The 20851-nt window shown below is 37.0% G+C and overlaps 1 protein-coding gene across 6 annotated transcripts in view; it reads left to right on the top strand.

Moving 5' to 3' along the window:
* The window catches only part of BAZ1A (bromodomain adjacent to zinc finger domain 1A), a 249851-nt gene that overhangs the window by 39619 nt on the left and 189381 nt on the right, over positions 1-20851 (top strand). For 4 of the 6 annotated variants that reach the window (XM_072629665.1, XM_072629674.1, XM_072629675.1 and 1 more), the window contains exon 4: positions 5964-6054. The exons of the other annotated variants lie outside the window; for them this stretch is intronic. The gene's annotated coding sequence lies outside the window, so the exon portion shown is untranslated. The remainder of the gene's footprint in view (positions 1-5963; positions 6055-20851) is intronic. 6 annotated transcript variants of the gene reach the window in all.

The raw sequence follows: 20851 nt of genomic DNA on the forward strand, positions 1-20851 counted from the left end.
TTCAGAGGGGGAAGTTGAGGTCCCCCACTACTGTAGTTTTGCTATCACTTTCTTCCTTCAACTCCTCCAACTTCTCTTCTAAGAATTTGGATGCTATACCACTTGTAGCATACATGTTTAGTAATGATATTGCTTCATTGTCATTGAATATTTATTTTGGATGTTTGGGATACAGAAGTCTTGACTTTTATGTCTTTCCCTGATGGTAAGCATTGTGCTTCCTCATTGGAAAGGATGGGAGAAGATATCTGTTCACCAAGAAAGCAACCTTCTATAGTCTTATTTTTTTCCCCCTTTTTTGGGCATTTTCCCCACCATTAACTTGACTTTTGGGTCCTTTGTCAAGAGTTGGGTATACTCTGAGGGTCTGTAAGATCTCAGGTCCTCCAAGAGATTTGTCTTCACAACCACCTTGCCTCCAGTTCTGCCAAGCCAGCACTGGGGTCTGAGATTCAGATAAGCTGCAGGGGCAGGGCTGCCATTCAGTGTGAGATAAAGATCAGCTGAAAAAACCCTCCCACTGACCTTTGGCACCTGTGGGTTGAGGGATCTTGGAAGTGCTGCTACTGCAACTGGGGATTCCAAGACTGGGGATTCCACCCCCAGGCCTGCTCAAGTCCTCCTCCCAGAGCCACACCCACAGGCCAAAGCTGGGCTGGGCCCCACTCCACTTCTGATGCAACAGACATTTCCCATCAGCCTTTCAGGCCACCCTGGGCTGGAAATCACCTCCACTCTGTTGTTCTGTGGCTTCCGCTGCTCTAGAATTTGTTAAGAGTCTTTCTTTACAGGTATTTTATGGGCTGTGGGGGAAGAGCTACCAGTATGTGCGTCTCTCTACTCCACCATCTTGGCTCTGCCCTCTGCTTCATTGTCTGTGGTGCCTTTTAGCAGGATATAGTTTCCTTCCTTATCTCTTTTGATTAGATCTATTTCTGCTTTTGCTTTGTCTGAGATTAGGATTGCTACTCCTGCTTTTCTTACATCAGCTGAAGCACAATATATTCTACTCCAACCTTTGACCTTTACCCCATGTGTATCCCCCTGTTTCATATGTATTTCTTGTAAACAACATATTGTTGGATTATGGCTTTTAATCCATTCTGCTATCTGTCTCCATTTTATGGGAGAGTTCATTTCATTCATATTCACAGTTATGATTACAATCTGTGTATTTCCCTCCATCCTCTTTCCCACCATTTGTGCTTTTAGCTCTCTCATCTCCCTTCCCCTCCTCAATAGTTTTCACTTTTCACCACCACCTCCTGAAGCTTTCCCTCCCTTCTTTTAGCCCTCCTCCCTTTTACTCCCCTTTACCCTTACTGCTTCTTCCCTCCCTTTTAGCTTCCCCTCCCCTTTCTTCCCGTTTTCCCTCCTACTGCCTATAGAGTTAGTTAGAATTGTATACTTAAGTTTATTGTTCCCTCCTTGAACCAAATCAGATGAAAGTACCTCTCAAACAATTCTCATCTCCCTTCCCTCTTTCCCTCTACTATAATTTTGTACTTCCTGTGATGTAATTTACCATTTTCTGCTTCTTCCTTTTCACACCTCCTGTTACAATCCCTTCACATGCTTAAATCATATTTTTAACATGATGTCATTTACTTTATACCCATTCCCTCTATGTATATACCTTTCATATTTCATAATAGATATACAATTCTCAAGATTAACAGGTATCATCTTCCCTTATAGGGAGGTAAACAGTTTGCCCAAATTGAGTAACAAGTTTCCCCCCCACACCCCGTATACCTTTTTATGCCTCTCTTGAGACATGCATTTGAAGATCGAATTTTCTATTAAGTTCTGGTGTTTTTGTCAGGAAGGTCTGGCAATCCCTTACTTTGTTGAATGACCATCTCCTTGCCTGAAATGTTATGCTGAACTTTGCTGGGTAGTTGATCCTTGGCTGTAGTTCCATCTCCTTTGCCTTACAGAATACTGGATTCCAATTCCTTCAGTCTGTTGATGTAGAAGCTGCAAGGTCCTTTGTGATCCTGACTGTAGCTCCTCGATATTTGAATGGTTTCTTTCTGGATGCCTGTAGTATTTTCTCCTTTACTTGATAGTTCTGGAATTTGGCAACGATATTTCTTGGGGTTTTGAGTTTGGGATCCCTTTCGGGAGCTGAACAGTGGATTCTTTCGATGACTATTTTGCCTTCTTGATCTGATACTTCTGGGCAGTTTTCCTTGATGATTTCCTGGAAGATATTGTCCAGACTCTTTTTTTCCATTGTGGCTTTCTGGCAGGCCAATAATTCTTAAATTTTCTTTCCTGGATCTATTTTCCAGGTCAGTTGTTTTCTAATTATATATTTTACATTTTCTTCTATCTTTTCATTCTTTAGATTTTGTTTGACTGATTCTTGCTGTGCCATAGAGTCATTAGTTTCTACTTGCCCAGTTCTAATTTTTGTCAAATTGTTTTCTTCAGTTAACTTTTGCATCTCCTTTTCCATCTGTCCAATTTTTTCTTTTAAGGAGTTATTTTCTCCGGTTAATTTTTGTACTCCCTTTTCCATTTGTTCAATTTTCCACCTGTTGCTGTCTCAGTTTTCCCTGGGGCCCTCCCACTCCACTGCACTGGATGCACTGTGCTGTGTGCTGTGGGCTCACCCCTGTGGAACAGATCCTTCCCATCGACCTTCCAGTCATCCTGGGCTGTGAATCTGCCACAGTCTGTCTCCTATTGGATTCTGCACCTCTAAGATTTGGTCAGCTTCTCTTTTTAGAGACATCGAAGGAGTTTGTCTAAGAGCTTAGGTGAGTCGTTGCTCTCACTCTGCCATCTGGGCTCCACCCCACATTCTAGATTCTTAATAAATAAAACTTCCCCATATTTTGAGCCCAAATGGAGAATTCCTCTACAAGAGGAAGCTTGTTAGTGTGATCTGACCAGTAATTACATTTTAGCTGGGTAAATTCATATGCTCTGTGTCTACTTATCTGTTTTTGATGTTGCAGCTCTCTAATTTTTGCTCTTCCCATCAGAAGAATGATCTATAGAATTTGGTGAAGGTCTATTGGCAAGACCCATTCAATCCAGGCATATGGAGTATTTTGAGGTACACAGAGTCTGTGGAAGACTCTGCCAAAGCAGACTCTGAGAAAAGCTTTTTTGTTTAAAGTGATCTAGCAGGGATGGGGTTCTGCCTGAGGAATTTCAGGGTCCATTTGGAGATTGCAGCCTGGGCATTTCATTCCCACTCTTAATTTTAGAATAAATAAACAGGAGTGGTCCAAAATTTCTTGCAGGTAAAGTTTCATTAAGCATCCTGAGTTTGCAAGAGGGCTTTGATGAAAGAGGCAAGTTATGAGGCTATTCAAATCTTTGTAAAAAGTGTGACTTCTGGGGAGCAAATTTTCAAACAGTTAAACCTAAAACCAGGATTGGGTGTGGCACTGAGTAAAAAAAAATTATGCTCCAAGCACAGCAGGAAACAGACACGTAAATAAAAAAGTACAGTAGGACGTTCTCCCAAGCAAGTGATTTCTGTACTTTTTTTTGATGTGGGTCTGTGTTTGTCTCTGGGGGAATCATTAAGATAATAGCCTGCATTTGATAGGTGAAGGAGAACTGAAAAAGTAAGGTAAGACTCCCCCAAGTTATTTTTGTTGTTGTTGTTTGTTCTTACTTCTTGAAAATGCCAATTAAATCTGCAGGGTGATGTCTTGACTTGCAAGTGATTTGGATTTAAGTGAGGCAGAACTGTGCAGAGTCATCAGCTTGACTCTCTCCTCCAGAGCCATCTGAGTCCAGTAGCAAAACATAGGTCAGGATGACTGGAGATGGCTCCTTATGAAGTGGGAGATCTTGACCTTTTTAAAGTAAGGTCTTTCCCAAGTCTCAGTTTGTCTGAGGCAATGCCCATTCAGTAATTAAAGGCTAAGTAAGAACTGAGACCAAAAAAATGGCCTAGTTTGCTTTCACTAAAGAATCTATCTGGGAGGCGAAGACCCTCAGCGTTTCTAACCAGAACAGAAACAATTACTATCTACCCTCACTCTGAGTCATCAAAATCCAAACAAAGAACAAGAGAGGTTTGAGCTTCAATCTTTCTAGCTAATCAGTGAAAGCCAGTGTTTGGGGTTTAAAGGCATAGTCAAGTAGATCCATTTTAATCATAATGTGCTTTATCAAAGCCTGGTTTTCCAGAGCTATATGTAGAGAAATCATAAATGAAAACTACATGGGACAAAAGAGTTAGTTGTCCCAAATTTTTGAAAAAATAATGATAGACTAAATAAAAAGGGAAGAAAAAAATCTAGTCCCTAAACCTCAAGATACCTTGGGAAGTATAAGCTATCAAAATTTATATTCATTTAAACAGAGAACCTATATGTAAGGTTATGACTCCCCATAGGGACAAAGGGAGAAAAAGAGGAGGAGGAGGAGAAAGAGGAGAAAGAAGAAAAGGTTGTGGAGGAAGGAATAGCAGCATTGCCCAGCTGGAAACTGGATGGTTAGGTACCCACCCAGCTGGCAGCTACTACTGTTCACAGATTGTTGTTCATCCTTGGTTCTCAAAGAGGATGAATGATATCAGCAGGGTGATGTCTTAACTTGCAAGTGAATCACATTTAATCATGGGACAGAGCTGTGCAGAGTCCTAGATTCATTGACATTGAGGCTAAGGCAACATTGTTCTCTATGAGTCTTATACTGGATGTCAAAACGCAGCCTTTAAAAACAGTGGTGGAAAGCTTTCAAGAAGATTCCTATATAATGTCCTAGAATGAAGTAATATTTTTCCGTACCTTAAAATAAAATTTACAAAGGGACTTTTGCTCTAATCCTCATGGTTCAGTACTGATTGCTTGGGTTTTGACTCTTTTCTGTTGATAGCAAATCATTACACTAAAAACAAAGAGATCCAAACAAAGGTGTCCAAAGATCTTTACCCAATAGAATCAGAGTAAATAGGGAAGTTGTAATCAAAACTGCAATCTTTAAAAAAGAAATAAACATATTCAACACAGAATAAATTAAAAGACATTGAATTCAATGTTTCATTTGCATTGGAAAGATTAATGAGAACTTGATGCTTAAGACTTATGTTAGGAGAAAGAATAGTATAAAATACATTTTGTGTTGTTTGATTACCTTTACAAGTTAGGACAGTGAATGAATGAATATTCATTCATGTATACACACATGCATGTGTTATATATGCATACATGTATATGTGCACATATGCATACATATGTGCATACATGTATATATGCACATATATGCATACATGCACATATATAGTTACTACAAGGAGAAAGCTTTTCTTATAAGGTAAACTATTGAGTGGGAAAGATTATATTTCATCAAGATTTGTTTTGTTTCATTGAATTACATTTAATTATATTACATTTGTAATTATAATTTTTAATATTGTAATTATATTACAATAAGCCTAAACTGTGGAATTTCTAACATTTTAATTCCCCTTAAAATATTTCTCTTTCCCTTAGTTGGCAGAAAGGATTTTCTTCGGTAGAACATTTACTAACAGAGAATAACACTAATGAGGCAAACAAAATCTGATGAGATTTTATTTAATAGGTGAACACAATGAAAAGAATAGTGAGGATCTAGGAAGTCAAATAAGTTCTCTGAATGATAGTAGATTTCCAGAATTCTGTGGAATTTCATCCATTTGTAATGAAACATTCTCTGCTTGTATATCTTTGGCCTAGTTTTAGAGGAAAGCAGGATAATGAACTCCCATTCATTTATGTTGAGGCTGAGGCAACATCGGGCCCTATGAGTATTACATTAGATATCAAAGGACAGGCTTTCAAAAAAGAGTTGGAAAGCTTTCAAGAAGATTCCTATACAATTTACTGAAATGAACCTGTGACAATTAAAAAGGTTTGAGAGACACAGTTTCTGGGTAATTTAATCATTTTGTTAATAATGCCAATATGTTATTAATAAAAGGATGATCACTTGGCCTTCTCTTTTAGACCAAAGCCAATCTTGGCAGCAGTCTCAGGGCTTATATGTTCTTCTGGAAGAAAAGTGGCAATCAGCTCTGATTCGTTAACACAACAGAAGGTGAGTTATGTTAAAATAAGGGGTTGAGAGAGACATCATGTCACCCTTGGACAGAGAGTCTTATCTTATACCCGGAGCACCTGTAGCCTTGGGCCATCTATTCAAAAAATGTATGCCCAACCCAAACCTGTGGAGTCTTGAACAAGAGAGTTAGTCCAATCTCATTATCAATAGTATTCTTCAAGAGACTAAATTTTTTAAAATCAGAACTTTAGAAGGAAAGAACTCTGGATCTCCCCAAATCATTGGTTATTAATAATCATTTCTCTGATCCTCCCATTTGATTCCCTTGAGAGATGTGGACTCCTCAATGAATCACTGACTGATATGACAAACACTTCATCAAGGATTTTTAACTAAGGAATTTATGAGCTGAGACAAAGGGGAAAAGGGAAAAATGTATGGAGCTTTGACAAAACAGAAGGGGCCATTCTCTTTGATAACATTTTGACAAAATCAAAGTGGGCAATACTCTTTGAAAAGTAGACCTTATAGATAAAAGGCATAAGGGAAAAGGTAAACAGCAATAGCATTGTCTGTTCGTTGATGTGTCTCATCTGTTCCTCTGGAAACATTTGATGCAGCCCTGTGGTTGGGGTATGGTCTCAGAGTAGTTCTTCTCTGTCTGAGGTAACATTTAGAAATTCTCTTTTCTGCTAAAAATTTACTGCAAAATTGATCTTAATATGAGTTTAAATTTACTTTGCCAATAACTAGGTCAGATAATGGAAGTTAACTCAAACCTTATGTCTCTGTTACTAGAAAATCAAATTTGGAGCCTTTTAGACCAGGGAATTTACATTATCAGGTTGCCTTATTGTCCTGTTATGTGTATAGGAAACTCAGGTACAAACAGAAAATTAGAATCCAATTTTTATACTTGGCATTATTCATTTACCCACTCGTGACATGAGATGCTGCTGATGAATAACAGAACTTTTTTTTTCAATTTTTATAAAATGTTTATTTAAAGTTTTGATTCCAAATTCTATACCTCCCTTCCTCCAACCCCCTCTCCCTGAGTTGGTAAGTAATCAGATATAGATGATACATGTGCAATGATGTAAAACATTTCCATATTAGTTATTTTGTACAAGAAGACTAAACAATGGAAAAAGTGAAAAATAGAATGCTTCAGTCTCCAATCAATATCAATTCTTTCTCTGGGAGTGGATAATATGTTTCATCATTAGTCCTTTGTGATTGTCTTGGATCATTGTCATTCAGTTCTTTATTGAACAATATTACTGTTACTCCTGGTTAACAGAAAACTCTTTATAAGAAGATAAACTCCAATGCAAATAAATGAATTCATTTAAAAGTGCCAGATCAACTTCGTTTGTAACAAAAGGTTCTGACATGGGATATAGAAATACATTGTATAATCAATTTTAAAACTTTACTAATGCTAAGTAAATGGTTTTTCATTCCTAAGTTAAACATTACACAAATGATTTTGCTTCAAGGTGCTTAATAACAAATAACAAAAAACTTGGATTTGTAAACATAATAACCTCAAATTGTATAGAGAACAGCTTATATGAAACATTGTCTATAGTAAAACAAGTTCAGTTATTAACCATGTTTCAAATAAACACAGAATATTGCTCTCACACTCCCTTTAAACAATGGAAACATCTTTAAGGTTACTCTTAAGTAGGTTGCATGTATTTCTACACATATTCTAATCCTAGATTAAATAAAAAACATAAGTAAAATCACATTTCCTTTTAAGGTGATGCAAGATAGTTCAAAAGCTACTACTCTTCATTCGCATAACTATCTCAACTGAAATCCTGTTCCTTAAAAAACAAACAAAAGAGTTTAACCTCGTAACTTCATAGATTTATATTTCTGTTGCACAAGCTTGTTTACCTTTGTCTAATTGCATTCATATCATTCTGAAAGAATGAGATACTTCAGGAATTGAATCTTATGACAAGTTCAAGCATTAATTTAACTCTTGCTTAGGCCATGAAGTGATGACAAATTCAGATCAAAAGAGCAAGATCTTTTGCACTTGCATCTGAAAAGGAACAGAGTCTCAGGGGTATGCGACTCCTCCCTAGAGTAGAAGAGACCTTAGGCCAGGTTTTGATTCCTCCAGTCAGGTGATTTCCATATAAGGCTATGTAGTGCATTAGGATCAATGATTGGCTATGGCTCACTAACTCCTCAATACCTAATTTGCATATGTGCAGTCCTCACTTTGGTCCACCTGATTTGCATAAGTTCTCAATGCCCAATTTACATGAGTTGTCAATGTTTTATTTGCATATGTTTTCAATGCCTAATTTGCATGTGATGACGTGTATTTTCCTGGGCTTTGTAGTGGGCTTTGTAACAGTCTGGGAGCGGGAAATTCGAACTGGATTCCAAAAGGTATTAGTTAGATTTCATGCCTAGAATGTAAAACCTTGCTTCTCAGTCAATGAGAATAATGGTCAGTGGTGGGAGGTGGACTTCTGAGTCAGGGTCTATATAAATTGCCATTCAGTTTCTGTAAGGGGCCTCCCAACTCCAGCTCTACTGATGAAGGGACCACCTGCTTCTCCTGAGAACCAAATAAAGGATATTTTCTGTTTTTACTTTGAGACACCTCTGAGCAGTCAATTTGAGTAAGGTGGGGGGAGGGTCATGCTATCCCACACACATCTTATTAAAATATTTCAGATGCTTTAGTATTAATTTAATAACTATTAGATCCATTATTGCAATGGTAAACTTCCACTGTGTCTACCCTAACAGAAATTTGCTTTGAGAGTTAGAAGGAGAGACATAGGTATAACAGCATCAAAACTCAAGGCCTATAGAAAAGGTAAATGACAAATATTTGAGGGGATGTGGAAAAAATGAGCATTAATATACTGTCTTGAGTTTTTTGTCCGTGTTTTCTTTCACAACATGACACTTATTATATTTTGCATGGCTACACATATATAACTTCTGTGTAATTACTTGACTTCTCAATGTGAGTGGGGCGAGAGAAGGGAGAGAATTTGGAACTCAAAGTTTTAAAAACAAATGTTAAAAAAATTTTACATGTAACTGGAGAAAAATTAAATACTAAAGAAACACTTTAACCTAAAACAATCCATTTTGCAAATTCACCAAAAGAGAAAAGTCTTAAATCTACTACCAAATGTAGAAAGCTCCAGAGTCTCTATCTACAGCAATGCATTGAATATAAGAAATTCAAGCAAATTATGAGAAATTCATATCCATGTCTTTTTCTGTTGGTCTAAAGGAGAATAGAAAAGATTTCATCCAAAGAAACTAAATGGAAACAAAGAGGATGTTGAAACTGGCCAGGATACAGAATAATCTTGCTACTTTCTCTTCATCTGATGCATTATGTGGTATTTCTTGAGCTTTCTATTGGATCTTTCCCTATCCTTGCGTTGTATGCCATTGAAGTGAAAGGGGGACTGAAATAATCCATTTTGCAAATTAGAAAAAAGAGAAATGTCTTAAATCCACCACCAAATGTAGAAAGCTCCAGAGTCATTGAAGTCAATGGGTGACCAAATGCATCCATTTTGCAAATTCAAAGAATAAGTCTTATCTGAACAATGAAATGTAGAAAGCTCCAGAGTCTCTATCTATAGCAATGCAGTGAATCCATGGAATCTAAGCAAGTCAGGAGAAATTTACATCCTTATCTTTTTCTTTTGGTGCATAGGAGAATAGGGAAGTTTTCTTTCAAGATAACTCCTCTGAAGGCAAAGAGGGGGCCTAAGTCAATTTATTTTGCATATTCACAGAAAGGGAAAGGTCTTAATTCTACCACCAAATGTGGAAAGCTTCAGTCTCTATCTGTAGCAATGCATTGAATCCAAGGCATTCAAGCAAGTCATGAGCAATTCAAATCCTTATCTTTTTCTATTGGTTCATTGAGAATAGGGAAGGTTTCCTTCCATGTAACTGAACAGAAACATTCAACATGTTAATGCTGGTGAGGATGTAGCTTTACTTTGCTGCTCTCCCTTCATCTAAAGTGTTACAACTTCTTTCTTGAGCTTTCCATAGGATTTTTCCCCATCCTTACCTTGTATCCCATGTAACTCAGTGGGGAACCAAACAAATCCATTTTTTAAATTCACCTAAACAAAATTGTCTTAACTCCCCCAATCCAATAAAGAAAAGTCCAGTGTTTCTATGGATAACAATGCACTGATTCCAAGGAATCTAAGCAAGTCATGAGCAATTCACATCCTTACCTTTTTCTGTTGGTCCATTGTAGAATAGGGAAGGTTTCCTTCAATGTAACTCAACAGAAATATTGAATATATTGAAGCTGGTAAGGACACTCATTTTTCTTCCTTCTTTCTTTTTATCTAATGTGTTATATAATGTTTCTAGAGCTTTCTATAGAATTTTTCCCCATCCTTTCATTGTAACTCATTGAAGTAAATGTGGGACCAAAGCAAACCATTTTGTGAACTGAATAAAAGAGAAAGGTCTTAACTCCACTACCAAATGTAGAAAGTTCCAGAGTCTCTATCTATAGCAATTCAATGATTCCAAAGAATTCAAACAAGTCATGAGAAATTCACATCCTTATCTTTTTCTATTCATCCATAAGAGAATAAGGAAGGTTTCTTTCACTATAATTCAACAGAAACATCGAACATGTAGAAGTTTGTAAGGATACAGCTTTATCTTGCTTCTTTCTCTTCATCTAATCCATTATATGGTATTTTTTTATCTTTGCATTGGATTTTTCCCCATCCTTATGTTGTAACCCTTTGAAGTCAATAGGGGACCAAATCAATTCATTTTATGCATTGAAAAAAAGAGAAAGGTCTTAACTCCACCACCAAATGTAGAAAGCCCCAGAGTGTATATCTATAGTAATGCATTGGATCCAAGGAATTTAAGCAAATTAGGAGAAATTTGCATCCTTATCTTTTTCTTTTGGTGCAAGGATATGGCTTTATATTGCTCCTTTCTCTTCCTCTAAGCCATCATATAATGTTTCTTGTGGTTTCTATAGGATTTTCCCTATCCCAACAGGGCATCCCACTTAAGCCAAGGTTTGACCAAAAGAATTGATTTTGCAAATTCATGGAAAGAGAATGGTCTTAACTCCATCACTAAATGCAGAAAGCTCCAAGGTCTCTACTTATTGTAATGCATTGAATCCAAGGAATCCAACCAAATCAAGAGCAATTCTCATCCTTTTTCTTTTTCACTTTATGTTGGTCCATAGTAGAATAGGGAAGACTTCCTTCAATGTAACTCAACATAAACCTTGAAAATGTTGTAGGTGGTCAGGAATGCTGAAGCTTTAACTTGCTCCTTTCTCTTCAGCTAATGGAATATATTGTGATTCTTGAGGTTTCTATAGTATTTTTCCCTATCGCAAACTGATTTCCTATTGAAGTCAATGGTGGACCAAAACCAATACATTTTGCAACTTCCCAGAAAGAGAAAAATTTTAACCAAAAAATGCAGAAAACTCCAGTCTCTAGATATATCAGGACATTGAATCCAAGGAATCCAAGCAAGTCATGAGCATTTCCCATCCTTTTCACTCTTAAGTTGAAGAGGAGAATGGGGAAGGTTTCCTTCAATGTAACTCAACACAAACCTTAAACATGTTGTAGGTCATCAAGATACAGCTTTATCTTGCTCTTTTCTCTTCATCTAATGGATTGCATTGGGTTTCATGTGGTTTCTCTGGGACTTGCCCCTATTCCAACACTGATACACCATGGAAGTCAAGAGTTGACCAATGCAATCCATTTTGCAAATTCCCAGGAAGGAAGAGAAAACTCAATTCCTCCACAAAATGCAGAAAGCTGTAGAGTCTCTAGCTATAGCAATGCATTAAATCTAAGGAATCCAAGCAAGTGATGAGCATTTCCATTCTTTTCACTTTATGTGGGTATATAGGAGAATAGAAAAGGTTTCCTTCAGTGTAACTCAACAGAAACTTTGGACATGTTATAGGTGATCAGGATATGGCTATTCCTCACTTATTTCTCTTCATCTGTTGTAATACATCATCTGTCTTTAGGGTTCTCTGGGATTTTTCCCTATCCCAGCCTGGTATACCATTTAAGTCCAAAGGTTGACCAATCAAATCCATTTTGCAAATTCCCAGAAAGAGGAAAGTCTTGACTCCACCACAAAATGCTGAAAACTCCTTGGTCTCCAGCTATAATAATGCATAAAATTTAAGTAATTCAAGCAAGTCAAGAGCAATTCCCATCCTCTCCACTTCATGTTAGTTAACAGGAGAAGAGGGCAGGTTTCCTTCAGTGTAACTCAACTGAAATCTGGAACATCTTGTTGGTGGTCAGGATACAGTTTTACCATGATCCTTTCTCTTCATCTAATGCATTATATAGTGTTGCTTGTGGCTGCAGTAGGATTTTCTCCTATCACAACTTGGTTTTCTGCTTAAATTGGTTGACCAAATGATTCCATTTTGCAAATTTGCGGAAAGAGAAAAATCTTAACTCTGCCACCAGATGAAGAAAGCTCCAGGGTCTCTATCTATAGCAAGGCATTGAATTCATGGAATCCAAGCAGGTCATAAGCAATTCCCATCATTTTCAATCTATGTTGGTCCATAGGATAATATGCAAGATTTCCTTCAATGTAACTCAACAGTAACCTTGAATATGTTGTAGGTGATCAGAACACAGCTTTATCTTGCTGCTTTCTCCTCATTTAATGGAATATGTCATGTTTCTTGAGGCTCCTATAGCATTTTTCTGATCCCAACCTGGTAACCTATTTAAATCAAGGATTGACTAATCTAGTCTATTTTGGAAATTCACAGAAAGAGAAAAAGTCTCAATTCCACAACCAAATGGAGAAAGCTCCAAGCTTTCCAACTATAGCAGGGAATTGAATCCAAGGAATCTGAGCAAGTCATGAGCAATTCCCATCTTTTTCATTCTAAGTTGGTCCAGGGGAGAATAGGGAAAGTTTCCTTCAATGTAACTCAACAAATACTTTGAACATGTTATAGGTCATCAGGATACAGCTTTCATCTTGCTCCTTTCTCTTTATCTAATGCATTACATTGTATTTCTTGAGATTTCTATAGGATTTTTCCCTATCCCAACCTGATATTCCCTTATTGGGTTGACCAATCCAATCCATTTTGCAAATTCTGAGAAAGAGAAAAAGTCTTAACTCCACCATAAAATGCAGAAAACTCCAGAGTCTCCAGCTATAATAGTACATAAAATTCAAGTAATCCAAGCAAGTCATGAGCAATTCCCATCCTTTCCACTTAATGTTGGTCAATAGGAGAATAGGGAAGGTTTCCTTCAATGTAACTCAACTGAAATCTGAAACATTTTGTAAGTAGTCAGGATATAACATGATCATGCTCCTTTCTCTTCATCTTATGCATTATATCATATTTACGATGGTTTCTGTAGGATTTTTCCCTATCCAAACTTGGTATCCCACTTAAGTCAAGGGTTGACCAAAAGATTACATTTCACAAATTTGCAGAAAGAGAAAAATCTTAACTCTACCACTTATATGCAGAAAGTTTCATGGTCCCTAGCTATAGTAAGGCATTGAAGTTAAGGAATCCAGGCAAGTCATGAGCAATTCCCATCCTTTTCAGGGTAATATGGAAGGTTTCCTTTAATGTAACTCATCAGAAACCTTCAGAATATTGTAGGTGATCAGGATATGGCTTTGTTTTGGCGGGGGGGGGGGGGGTTGCTCCTTTCTCTTCATTTAACGTTTCTTGAGATTTCTTTCGGGTTTTTCCCAACCTGGTATCCCATTTAAGTCAAGGGTTGACCAATCCATTTTGCAAATTTATGGAAAGAGATAAGTCTTAACTCTACCACCAAAAGCAGAATGTTCCAGAGTCACTAGTTATAGCAAAACATTGCATCCAAGTAATCTAAGCAAGTCATGAGCAGTTCCCATCCTTTTCACTTTATGTTGCTCCATAGGAGAATAGGAAAGCTTTGCTTCAAAGTAACTGAAAAGAAATCTTCAACATGTTGTCAATAGTCAGTATACAGAGTTATCTTGCTCCTTTTTCTTCATCTAATGCATTATATCATTTTTCTGAAGGTGTCTGTAGGATTCTTCTCTATCCCAGCCTGGTATCCCTTTTAAGTCAAGGGTTTACCAAACTAAACCAAACTAAAGTCTTAATGATACAACTAAATGCAGAAATCTCCAGAGTCTCTAACTATTGCAATGCATTGAATCTGATATACTCAATGCAATTTCTGAAAAATTCAAATCCTTTCCATTTTATGTTGTGTGTGTGTTCGTCGTTCATTGCCAAAGAACACCATGCCATCAGAGAAATAATAACATGACTTGCACTTGACTTTGTTTTTGAGTGAGGGAGGGCTGTAAAGGTCACCAGCTTCACTTCTCCTCCAGCGTCATCTGAATCCAGTGACAAGATATTCATCAGGATGACTGGAGATGACCCAGGATGAGGCAATTAGGGGTTAAGTGACTTGCCCAAGGTCACACAGCTAGTGAGTGTTAAGTGTCTGAGGTGAGATTTGAACTCAGGTCCTCCTGACTCCTGCATTGGTGCTCTATCCACTGCACCACTAGCTGCCCACCATTTTGTGTTAGGCCTTAGGGGAATAGGTGGTGTTCCCTTCAATATGATTTCACAGATACCTTCCACATATTGCAGATGATATTTGCACCTCTTCATCTCCCCCCTTCCTCTTTATTTTCATCATTATGCTGTGATAAGATTACTATAATCTTTATCTTTCTCAAAACATGATTTTCACATTCAGCCAAGAGCTGACCAAAGGCAATCCATTTTTCAAATACAGGGAAAGAGAAAAGTCTTAACTACACCACTAAATGAAGAAAACCTTACAGTCTCTAGCTATTGTGGTGCATTGAATATAAGTAAGCAAAGCAAGTTATGAGAAATTCCCATCCTTACCATTCTATCTTGGGCTTTAGGAGAATATGAAATATTCCCTTCAAAATAACAACAGAAACCATCTACATCTTGCAGGTGGTCATTCAACATCTTTATCATCTGCCTGTCTCTTCATCTTCATTTTGCAAATTCAGGGGTAGGAAAAAGTTTTAATTCCACCAACAATTTTACCATGTTTCTTAAGATTTCTGTAAACTATTTTTACCAAAACATAATTTTCCTAGTCAGTCAAGGCTGGACCAAAGGCGATGCATTTTGCAAATTCAGGGAAAGAGAAAAGTCTTAACTCCAGCAACAAATGCAGAGAGCTCCACAGTCTCTAGCTACTGCAATGCACAGAATCCAAGTAATGAAAGGAAGTTCTGAGAAATTCACATCCTTACTATTCTATTTTGGGCCATATGCAAATAGGGCTTTTCTTCAATGTAACTCCACAGAACTGAAGAACACATTATAAGCAGTGAAGAAACATCTTAATTTTCCTTCTTTTTCTTCATCGTCTTCGTTCTTTAGACTTTTGACCCATCCAAACATGGTTTTCCCGGTCAAAGATTGACCAAAGGCAATATATTTTGAAAATTCCAGAAAATGGAAGTCTTAACTTCACCACCAAATACAGAATTCTCCACAGTCTCTAACTATTGGAATGTATTGAACCCAATGAAACAAAGCAAGTTCTGAGAAATGTCCATCCTTACCATTCTATCATGGCCTTAGGAGAATAGAGAATGGTCCCTTTTATATAACTCAGTAGGAATCTTTGACATATTGCAAGTGGCCATTGCAAATCTTTACACTTCTCCTTTCTCTTCATTGTTGGGTTTCTTAAGTTTTCTGTAGACTTTTTCTTTATGAAAACATGGTTTTCTTATTCTGTCAAGGGTTAGCCAAAGTGATCCATTTTGCAAATTCAGTGAAAAAGAAAAGACTTAACTGATACAAAAAATGTGGAAAGCTCCACAATCTCTAGCTATTGCAATGTATTACATCCAAAGAATCAAAGGAAATTCTGAGAAATTCCCATCCTTACCATTCTATCTTGTGCCTGAGGAGAATAGGGAATGTTCCCTTCAATATAATTCCAGAGAAATCTTCAACATATCGCAGGTGGTCATTGCACATCTTTATCTTCCTCCTTGTTGTTCATCATTATGTCAAGATCCTTAAGATCTCTGTAGACATTTTCTGTATCAGAACCTGGTATTCCCATTCAGTCAAGGGTTGACCAAAACCAATCAATTTTGCAAATTCAGGGAAAAGATCTTAACTCCACCACTAAATAAAGAAAACTTCACAGTCTCTAGCTATTGCAATACATTGAATCCAAGAAATCAAAGGAAATTCTGATAAAATCCCATCCTTACCATTCTATGTTGGGCTATATGTGTATATGGAAGTTTACTTCAATGTCACTCCAGAGAACTGGTGAACAAGTTGCTGGTGGTCGAGGAACATCTTACTCTTTTTTTATATTAATTTTATTTATTTTTAGTGTTCTACAATCACTACCATATAACTTAGATTTTTTTCCCCCTACCTACCCCACACCTCCCTGAGACAGCATACAATTCTATATAGGGTCTACACATACATTCCTATTAAATACATTTTCACTATAGTCATACAGTGTAGAAGAACTAAAATGAATGGGAGAAATCATGTAACAAACCAAAACATAATGCACACACAAAAAAAAGATCTGCTACATTCTGTGATTGACTTCCATAGTTCTTTCTCTGGATGTGGAGGGCATTTTGCCTTAGAAGACCTTTGGGAATTTTTTTTTTAAGTCCTTGCATTGTTATGAAGTTCCAAGTCTACTGAAAAAACTCTCACACACTGTGGTCGTTGCTGTGCACAAAGTTTTCCTGGTTCTGCTCCTTTCACTCAGCATCAGATCATATAAGTCTTTCCAGGTCTCTCTGAACTCTTCTTGTTCATCATTTCTTATAGCGCAATAATATTCCATTACATTCATATACCATAATTTATTCAGCCATTCCCCAATTGATTGGCATCCCCTTGATTTCCAGTTTTTGGTCACTACAAAGAGTGCTGCTATAAATATTTTTGTACATGTGGGACCCTTTCCCATTTTTATGATCTCTTGGGGATACAATCCTAGAAGCACTATTGCTAGGTCAAAGGGTATGCACATTTTTGTAGCCCTTTGGCCATAGTTCCAAATTGCTCTCCAGAATGGTTGGATGAGCTCACAGCTCCACCAACAATGAATTAGTGGAACATCTTACTCTTCCTTCTTTCTCTTTCTCTTCTTCATTATATCATGTTCCTGAAGTTTTCTTTAGAACTTTTCCCTCTCCAATCATGGTTTTCCCATTCAGTCAAGGGATGATTAAAGCCAATCCATTTTACAAATTCAGGGGTAAGGAAAAGTCTTAATTCCACCAACAAATGGAGAAAGCTCAAGCTCTAGCTACTGCAATGCATTGAATACAAGGAGTCAAAGGAAATTCTAAGAAATTCCCATCTTTATCATTCTATATTTGGCCTTAGGAAAATAGGGAATATTCCCTTCTGTATAACTCAACATCTTGCAGGGGGTCATTCAACATTTTTATCTTCCTCTTTTCTCTTCTTCTTCATCATTATATTGTTTCTTAAGTTTTGTGTAGATTTTTCTTTATTGAAACAAGATTTTCCTTTTTAGTCAAGGGTTGACAAGAGGTGATCCATGTTGCAAATTCAGATTAAGAGAAAATATTTAATTCCACCAACAAATGTGGGAAGTTCCACAGTCTCCAACTATTGCAATGCATTGAATTCAAGGAATGCAAGATATTTCTGGGAAATTCCCATCCTTTCCTTTCTCTTTTGGGTCATATGTGAATAGGGAAGCTGTCCTTCGATGTAACTCCACAGAGCTCTTGATCATGTTGCAGGCAGTCAAGTAACATCTTAACCTTCCTTCTTTCTCTTCATTTTCTTCATTGTATCATATTTCTTGTTTCCTTTAGACCATTTTCCCCATCCAAACATGGTTGTCCCATTTAGTCAAGGATTGGCAAAAGCCAATCAATTTGGCAAATTCAGGGAAACAGTACAGTCTTAACTCCACCACCAAATGCAGAAAGCTTGACAGTCTCTAGATATTATAATACATTGAATCCAGCGAATCAAAGCAAGTTCTGAGAATTTCCCATCCTTACCATTCTATCATAGGCCTTAGGAGAATAGAGAAAGTTCCCCTCAATTGTTTCCACAGAAACAATTGAAATCTTGTATATGATCATTCAACATCTTTATCATCCTGCCTTCTCTTTATCTTTGTCATTATGTAGTGTTTCTTAAGATTTCTGTAGACTTTTCCTTTATGAAAATATGGTTTTCCTGTTCAGTCAAATGTTAGCCCAAGGCAATCCATTTTACAAATTCAGGAAAAGAGAACAGACTTTACTCCACCAAAAAATGTGGAAAGCTCTAATGCCTCTCTCAATTGTAATGGTTCCTTTGAATCAAAGGAAGCAAAGCAAGTTCTGAGAAATTCTCATCCTTATCATTCACTGTTTTGCCTTATGCCACTAGGGAAGGTTTCCTTCAATGGTCCCCAATAGAACTCATGGACACTTTGTGGGCCATCAAGGAACATCTTACTCTTCCTTCTTTCTCTTTCTCATATCATGTTTGTTAAGATTCTTCTAGACTTTTCCCTATCAAAAGCTAGTTTTCCCTTTCAGTTAAGGGTTGAACAAAGCCAACTCATTTTGCAAATTCAGGAAAAAAGGAAAGTCTTAACTCCAGCACTAAAGGAAGAAAGCTCCATAGTCACTAGCCATTGCATGCATTGAGTTAAAGCAAACAGAACAAGTCTTGAGGAATTCTCATCCTTTCAATTTTATGTTGGTCATTAGGAGAATAGGGATTGTTCCCTTCAATATAACTCCATAGAAACCGTAGACATCTTTAAGGTAGTCATTCAATATCTTTATCATTCTCCTTTCCCTTGATCTTCATCATTATATTGTGTTTCTTATGGTTTCTGTAGACTTTTTCTTTATTGACACATAGTTTTCCTATTCAGTCAAAGTTCAATCAAAGGCAATACATTTTGGAAATTCAGGAAAAGAGAAAAATCTTCACTCCACTATCAAATTCAGAAAGCTCTGCAGTCTCTAGATATTGCAATGTATTGAATCCAAGGAATCAAAGCAAGTTCTGAGCAATTCCCATTCTTATCATTCTATGTTGGACCTTGAGTGATAATGGAAGGTTTTCTCCAATGTAACTCCATAGGACACTTGGATATACAGCAGACTGTCAGGAAACCTCTTAATCTTCCTTCTTCTCTTCATCTTCATTTTGTCGTGTTTCTTAAATTTCATTAGACTTTTTCCCTATCCAGTCATGGTTTTCCCATACAGTTGAAGGGTGACCAAAGCAAATGCATTTTGTAAATGCAAGGAAAGAGAAAAGTCTTAACTCAACCACCAAATGGAGAAATCTCCACAGTCTATAGCTATTACAATGCATTGAATAAAAGGAATCAAAGAAAGTTCTGAGAAATTCACATCCTTACCATTTCATGTTGGACCTTATGCACATGGGGAATATTCCCTTCAAAATAACACCACAAAACACTTGGACAGAGTTCAAGAAGTCAAGGCACATCATCTTTATCCTTCTTTCTCTTCATCTTCTTTATTGTATCATGTTTCCTAAGTTTTCTTTAGTCTTTAACCCTATCCAATCATGGTTTTCCTATTAAGTCAAGGGTTGGTCAAAGGTGATCCATTTTGTAATTGCAGGGAAAATGGAAAATCTTAACTCCACCAACAAATGGATAAAGCTTAACAGTCTCTATATATTACAGTGAATTGAATCCAAGGAATCAAAGCAAGTTCTGAGAAATTCCCATCCTTACCATTCTGCCTTGGGTCTTAGAGGAATAGGGAATATTCCTTTCAATGTAACTACAGAAATCTTCGACATATTGCAGATAGTCACTGAGCATCTTTTTCTTGCTCCTTTCTCTTCACCTTCATCATTATGTTGCAACTCTTAAGATTTCTGTAGTGTTTTTCTTTTTCAAAATATGGTTTTCACATTCAGTCAAAGGTTGACCAAAGACAATCCATTTTGCAAATTCAGGTAAAGAGAAAAGACTTAACTGCACCAACAAATGTGTAAAGCTCCACTGTCTCTAGCTATCGCAATGCATTGAATCCAAAGAAGCAAAGCAAGTTCTGAGAAATTCCCATCCTTTCCATTCTGTTGGTCTTTATGGGAATAAGAAATATTCCCTTCAGTAGAACACGAAGAACAGTTGGACAGCTTGCAGGAAGTCAAGGAATATCGTAATCTTCCTTCTTTCTCTTTATCTTCTTCATTGTATTGTGTTTCTTAAGTTTTATTTAGCCATTGTCCCCATCCAAATATGGTTTTCCCATTCAGTCAAGGGTTGACAAAGCCTATCCATTTTGCAAATTCAGGGAAAGAGAAAAGATTTAACTCCACCACCAAATGCAGAAAGCACCACAGTCTCTAACTATGTCAATGCATTGAATCCAAATAATCAAAGCGAGGTCTGAGAAATTCACATACTTATCGTTCTGTGTTGGACCTTAAGCAAATGGGGAATGTTGCCTTCAATGTAATGCCACAGATCTCTTATACTCATTGTGGACAGTTAAGGAACATCATAATCTTCCTCTTTTTTCTGCATATTTTTCATCGTATTTTGTTTCCTAGGGTTTTTCTGTATCCAGTCATGATTTTTCCATTCAGTCAAGGGTTGACCAAAGCCTATCCACATTGAAAATGGAAGGAAAGAGACAAGTCTTAACTCCACCACCAAAATCAGAAAGCACCATAGTCTCTAGCTATTACAGTGTATTGAATCCAAGGAATCAAAGCAAAATCTAA

The sequence above is a fragment of the Notamacropus eugenii genome, chromosome 1 (genome assembly GCF_028372415.1).
Source record: "Notamacropus eugenii isolate mMacEug1 chromosome 1, mMacEug1.pri_v2, whole genome shotgun sequence".
Taxonomy (NCBI): domain Eukaryota; kingdom Metazoa; phylum Chordata; class Mammalia; order Diprotodontia; family Macropodidae; genus Notamacropus; species Notamacropus eugenii.